Source organism: Helianthus annuus, chromosome 8 (genome assembly GCF_002127325.2).
Source record: "Helianthus annuus cultivar XRQ/B chromosome 8, HanXRQr2.0-SUNRISE, whole genome shotgun sequence".
NCBI classification, from domain to species: domain Eukaryota; kingdom Viridiplantae; phylum Streptophyta; class Magnoliopsida; order Asterales; family Asteraceae; genus Helianthus; species Helianthus annuus.
Genome location: NC_035440.2, coordinates 138,821,504 through 138,829,223, shown reverse-complemented (window position 1 = coordinate 138,829,223; position 7,720 = coordinate 138,821,504). Strand labels below are relative to the sequence as shown.

General features: G+C 33.3%; 1 long non-coding RNA gene across 1 annotated transcript; it reads right to left on the bottom strand.

Annotated features, from left to right (window-relative positions):
- Positions 1 to 1,058: 1,058 nt before the first annotated feature.
- LOC110873619 lies at positions 1,059 to 5,228 on the bottom strand. The gene is made up of 3 exons (XR_002555305.2): positions 4,957 to 5,228; positions 1,718 to 1,856; positions 1,059 to 1,216 (listed from the first exon to the last, which is right to left on the bottom strand). It is a non-coding gene; the product is annotated as an uncharacterized LOC110873619 (long non-coding RNA).
- Between the last annotated feature and the right edge of the window lie 2,492 nt (positions 5,229 to 7,720).

Genomic DNA, 7,720 nt, shown 5'->3' with positions numbered 1-7,720 from the left:
AATCTATAGTATGTTTTTTTATAGAGTTAATTACTGTTTTCGTCCCTGTGATTTGTCAAAAATCACTATTTCAGTCTATTAGTTTAAAAGTTGCGATTTCAGTCCCTGTGGTTTTCACTTTCGTAACCATTTCAGTCCACCTCGTAACCATTTCAGTCCTTGTACTAATAGAATAAATGGATTGAAATGGTTACGAAAGTGAAACCACATGGACTGAAATGGTTACGAAAGTGAAACCACATGGATTGAAATCGCAATTTTTAAACTAATGGACCGAAATGGTGATTTTTGACAAACCACAGGGACGAAAACAATAATTAACTCTTTTTTATATAATTTAATATATTAGATTATATCTAACTAATATTATTAAAATATATAATATTTATTATTGTTGTTCAATTCCTAATCCATTATAAAACTGAAATTCCAATGTTAATGAAGAAACTATCATAGTAATGACGCTTTGAACTCAGCTCACAAATCTAATATTGGAAATAATATAGTCTAAATAATAAAGGCATAACGTAAATAATCAAATTTAATAAAAAAACAATTATTCGGTTATGTCTTTTAATTAGAAAATTAATAAAAAATCAATTATTCGGTGATGTCTTTTAATTAGAAAATAAGAGTAAACGATAATATGAGTTCCATTAGTTAAAAAACGCACCCTAAGCTCCTAATTCTAAACTTTTGATCCTTGAACCATGTGGCCTCTTTTTCTTCGATCTGAGTCCCTGAGACCAACTGCCGTCAATGGGACGTTAGTGTTCTGGGGTATGTTCGTCTTTTGAAGTTGATTCATGAGAGCACTAAAGTATTTTACCTTAACTTATACCCAATATCACAATCGTGTCCCTACTTTAAACCCTCCAACGTCATAAATTACCAGTCTTAATATTAATATATTAGATTATATCAAACTAATATATATGACTATGAGTTGGGTAACTAAGACGTTGACCGTAAACTTAGGATAGGACAACGCCGGATGCAATAATGATCAAACAAGCATGAAAAGATTATATACAACAAAGTACAAGACAACATTAGCTACTAAAAAACTTAAGAAAACTGATACGAAATGTGATATGTTGATGTTGTCACATGTGAGCAGAGAAAAAAAGGTAAGATATGTTTTGTTGTGTTTGTTGACCATCAACCATTCACCATTCACCATTGTGGTCCTCAGTGAGTTTGTAGTGCTATGAATCTGCATGTTCAGAATATTTGTAAGAAACAGCAGCCAAATTATAATATAAAAATAATCATACAATAAATAAATAAATAACAAGCCGAATTCGAGCCCAAGCTCGTTTACACCCATTTATAATCTGCACTCCAGTCAACCATTCCATTAGTTTTAACAGAGATTGAAAGTGAAGACAACACAGCTAAGAAAACTGAACCAATTTGACGTCCAACTAAATTCGACTTGCTTGCTTAATCTAAGAACCAATGTGACCAAAATCGAACTTTAACACAAGTGTATACAAATCCTAATTTAAAATTCCAGGACTACTAGATTGCATTCAAACATACTTCTTATTTATTTTGTAGCTTTTACTATAACCATTGAGATATTGCATAAAGGTGAATGATTCAGAATTCAAAATTTTACAAAAGCTAAATACGATCAAACTGTAATTTCACTAGAACTCTACTAATGCAATATATAAAACATAAATTTTTTTAATAGATGACATTTACTTACCAAGTCGCATATATTTTACTCTTCATAGCTATCATAAACAAGCGCCTTTCGACAATGAGATGCGGCAGCTGCCTTTTTGGGGAGACTCCTCATCTGATTCAATCTAATGGCGCTTGAGACTGCCTCCAGAAGCTTTATGCTTCAACTCCAAAAAATATTTCGTTAAAAGAGAAAATGGGGTATTGAAAAATCTAGAGTTGTTAATAGACATGATGTCAAAAAAGAATAATGCATACTGTTTCCTCTTCTGATGCTTTATCATTTCCCGTAATTGACTGAACAGAAACTTTTTCTTTATAACATTTACGCATGAGTCAGTGTACAAAATAAGTTGTTGGAGCAGTAAACACGAAACAATAGGGTAAGTCTGTAATTTTCTTTAAAATGTTCAAAGCCCCGTGGAAACACTAGTAATAACTAAGACCTATAAATTCTCTCAAGTAATGGTCTTGACACGGTAATGAGAAACTTAAGTTTTAAGTCTTGCGTTAACAATTAACTCAAAAGATTATTCATTTATTAATTTGATTACAATCTACTAAAATCAACATACAGATAGTAAGATAGTTACCACTGAACAGAAAGTAAATGGTGTTTTAGTACTAGACAAGGTATTTTAATTGACAATTTATAAAAAGAAATGTCGAATCATAAAGAAGATAAACAAACACTCAAACATGGGAGGCAACAGCTTCTTTTCATGGAAATTCCCAACTAAATAACCTTTTTTTAACAGTAACTAAATAACTAACAAAATTGCATATAATGTATGTCATTGAACTCTCAGACACTCAATTCTTTTGTAAAAATCGGGATTAACCAATAATTGGACCCAAAACCAACAGGTGGTCAAAGGCAGTCAATTTTTTGTTAAAAATTGATGAAAATTGGTCAAAATCAATAAAAAGTGCTCAAAATCTTTGAGGTATTAGAAAAATTATACTTGTTATTCACTTATTCCACTCCGGTTAATAAGTTGGAAAAACTATATAAACAATTTCAGAAAAATTCTCAAACTCTATATAAGTTTGAAAAATTATATATAATTCCAATCCAATTATTCGCTAGTCGGTATCCCAAGCACCTACCGAGCCATGTCTCCCACACAATACTAATCATACCACTTACAATGATATTATAACTTGTTGTATCAGCTTAACATCAAACCCATAATTCAAACATTTACAACAAACATAGAATCTGTAAAGAAACACAAATTAATTAACATTACCTACCAATGCAACAACAAATTAATTCAAACCCCAAGTTACAACCAACAGCTGAAATTATTACTCACAAATGACCTAAGTAAATAACAATACAATACAATACAATACAATATAATACAATACAATACAATACAATACAATACAATACAATACAATACAATACAATACAATACAATACAATACAATACAATACAATACAATACAATACAATACAATACAATACAATACAATACAATACAATACAATACAATACAATACAATACAATACAATACAATACAATACAATACAATACAATACAATACAATACAATACAATACAATACAATACAATACAATACAATACAATACAATACAATACAATACAATACAATACAATACAATACAATACAATACAATACAATGAGTTAAGTTCCTGTAAAAATAAAGTTATCGTACGAAACGTACGAAGTGAAAGAAAGTCAAAAAAGTGGCGGTGGCATTTTGGTAATTATCAGCAACTTCAAAATTACTCTAGTAGAGTAATTTTGAACTTCTGTAGGGTAATTTTGTAAAAGTTCAAGTAGAGTAATTTTGGTCGTGTAGGGTAATTATCAAAATTGTAGGGTAATTATCAAAATTACACTAAACCCCCCCCCACCCCCCAAAAACCTAAACCCCCCCCCCACCCCCCAAAAACCTAAAAAAACCTAAACCATTGTAAAAGTTCAAGTAGAGTAATTTTGGTCGTGTAGGGTAATTATCAAAATTGTAGGGTAATTATCAAAATTACACTAACCCCCCCCCCCACCCCCCAAAAACCTAAACCCCCCCCACCCCCCAAAAACCTAAAAAAACCTAAACCCCCCCCCACCCCCCAAAAACCTAAAAAAACCTAACCCCCCCCCCCACCCCCCAAAAACCTAAAAAAACCTAAACCCCCCCCCACCCCCCAAAAACCTAAAAAAACCTACCCCCCCCCCCCCCCAACCCAAACTAAAAGCTAAAAACTAAACCATAAAGCTAAACCCCATAACTAATGCTAACAAAATTACTCTACAAGACATTTCCCAAAATTACCCTACAGAAATCAAAATTACTCTACTAGAGTAATTTGATAATTACCCTACATTTCCTAAAATTACTCTACAGATGCTCAAAATTACTCTACAGAAGTCAAAATTACTCTACCAGAGTAATTTGGAAGTTGCTCATAATTACCAAAATGACACCGCCACTTTTTGCTTTTTCCCTCAATGCGTACGTTTCGTACGTTAATTTTATTTTTATTTGATCCTTTACCACAATACAATACAATACAATACAATACAATACAATACAATACAATACAATACAATACAATACAATACAATACAATACAATACAATACAATACAATACAATACAATACAATACAATACAATACAATACAATACAATACAATACAATACAATACAATACAATACAATACAATACAATACAATACAATACAACACAATACAATACAACACAATACAATACAACACAATACAATACAACACAATACAATACAACACAATACAATACAACACAATACAATACAACACAATACAATACAACACAATACAATACAACACAATACAATACAACACAATACAATACAACACAATACAATACAACACAATACAATACAACACAATACAATACAACACAATACAATACAACACAATACAATACAACACAATACAATACAACACAATACAATACAACACAATACAATACAACACAATACAATACAACACAATACAATACAACACAATACAATACAACACAATACAATACAATACAATACAATACAATACAATACAATACAATACAATACAATACAATACAATACAATACAATACAATACAATACAATACAATACAATACAATACAATACAATACAATACAATACAATACAATACAATACAATACAATGCTACTGAAATGTAAACTTGTTTAAATTGAAAATAAATGAAACTATGGTTGGTTAATTAAGAGTATAATGACGTACCGAAGCATAATCGGGTTGTCGGTTTGATTCGTGCTCCGATTCAACAACCTCTTCTTCTTCTGATTGATTGATTGATTGATCTCCGAAGAGATTTTGCATCATCTAATGCCGTTTCTCTTCGCCCAGCCCACCATTGTTGTTGTTAATTGGGAGGAATGGACTACCGCCGATGAAGGAACAGGGGTTTTATGTATGGGGGAGGTTGGGAACGCTACTACATGATGCGCAAAACGGTCGTTTGATTCAGGCTAAAAATGGTTGTTAGGGCTTGGTTGGCTAAGCTTAATTAACTCCACTATTTGTGAAGAAAAAAAATAGTATTTAGTTATGACTTTTTTGGGGACTGGGGTGGTCCGTGATGACACCCCTATCACGCGTTAAACAAACTTGCACACCGCCGTCACCATCTAGTATTACGCGTGAACAATTTAATGCGTTCAAAGAACCACGCGTGGAAAATGAAGATGACCGTTTGCTTTTTGATCGTTTGGCACAATTTATGAACGTTGAGATTTAATTTTTTTTTTGAATGTTTTTATATAAATCCACAAACCATTCCCCCCACTCACTTCAAAAAATCAAAAAATTCTCTATTTCATTTCAAAAATTCTCCCACTCAATCTAAAAAATTTTACAACACACATGGAAGGTTCAAGCAAGAGAGGTGCGGGTTCGAAAAAAAGAGGTTCGGGTACGAAGAAAAATCCCGTAAGACCCAAGGTTCAAGCGAATCTTGGCAAGCCGACGCGTTTTAGGTTGCAAGACGAACCCGAGCAAGTCCCACATTTTCAAACCCAACAATATCCACCCTTTCAAACCCAACAATATCCACCATTTCAATCTCAAACGTATCAAAACCAACCGTTCGTTCCACTGTTTCAACCTCACCAATTTCAACCCCAATCGTTTCCACACTTTCAAACCCAACCCCACCAACTCGACCCACTACTAGAAGATAACACCCTCATCCGTCAATTTGCAAATGCGTATCGTGAACCACAACCAAGTCTCGACGACGATGAAGATGATGATTACGTTCAAGAAGAAGAAGAAGAAAAAGAAGAAGAGGAAGAGGAAGAAGAAAAAAATGATGACGTTCAAGATATTGTCCCGTCATCCGTTCGAAAACATTGGACGAGCGAGAGGAGGTGGCCTTGGTGAAGGCGTACTTGCACATCTCCAAGAATAAGAAACATGCCAACGAGCAAAGAAAGGATATGTGTAACACCCTTGCTATTATTTTAAAGGTTTTCGTATATATAACGAAAATAAACATGTAATTAAGATTAAGGATCCGTAGAAAATACGAGTAATTTAAAACTTTTACAACTTAAAAGTTTACAACATAATATAATTAAGTTCGTCGTTTAAAATGACAACGAAACGCAGTGCGGAAGCTTGTATTTTGCTTGTGTTCGGTTCTTTGGTGGGCTTGATCATCTTCGGCATCCAAGATGTACCTACATTTCATAAACAAGAAATGATTTTAGTTATGTTATGTTTATAACATAAATATAAGCTCGTCTGAATATTAAAACGAACAATCAAACAACAATTTGCCAGCTTTTTAGGCCCTCGCGGGCCGCGACCAAGTCGCCCAAATTACGTCGCGGGCCGCGACCGCTGTCGCGCTACGCGACGCTCAATCCAGTTGGGTGTCGCGCAACGCGACACTTTATTTTTGACAGAAGGATTTCTGGATTGCTGCTGCATATTCCCAGCTCTAATTTTTTTTTTTACCAAAATCAACTTTAAACATACATAACTTTTGATTTAGAAACCCGATTTACGTGATTCTTTTTCCTATGCGCTAGTAAATTGGTTCTCCATCACATGGAGTTAAAATCCGACATCCGTAATAACAAATTCTTATCTTTAAGCAATCTACATTTTCAACCTAATTGACCCGTTAAGGGATTTATGTGCGTTACACTTAACTTCGCTCATTCTTTGCTTGCACCTTATTTCCACACTATAATTTCTACTTGTTTTCCACCACAACAATATTTGTGGTGGATTTAATGTGATAAACTACTTGTTCCGTATTCTAGTCTCCGGTTTAGAAATTTTTACAAATGACTTACTTCGAGGCTTTTGACCAAAAGACTTGTACCTTAAACTTTTATACTATTAAAAGACCTACTCGATCTTAAGACTTACCTTTAAACAATCCTTAAGGGTCATTTGTTTGGTTTGTCGTTCAAAAGACATTTTGGTCGACTTTAGTCCATTCTTTTACGATGAAGGACTTTTAATAGCTTGTACCAAAAACGCACTTAAATCTATAATCTTATTTGCACATACCTGGCTCGGGTCAAAGTTTTGATCCGTCAAAAATACCTTTCACTAATAACTTACTAATTAATAGCGTCGCGAACCTTATATTACTTTCCTGTAATCACCAAAACTTAACAAACGATCGTCAGTAATTATCGTCAAATGGTGTTAACACACCATTTGACCCGTTTAGTCAAAATAATCATTTATCAGTATATGATGGTATTTTGATACCATTTCGCCCCTTGAACCCATTCCGGTTAGCACCATGAGTCCTTACTACTTAAAAGACATTTCTTGAATTGTTTGACCCGTTACGACTTATACTAAATGATGTCTTTTCACATCTTTTATTCTATCCGTCAACTCGTGTCCGGATTATTACTAAACCACTTTTACCCGTTACAATTCACCCCATAACATATTGTTCAAAATTCGTTATTTATTAGTCTTTACCGACTAATTTACCATTTTACCCCTTTTTATC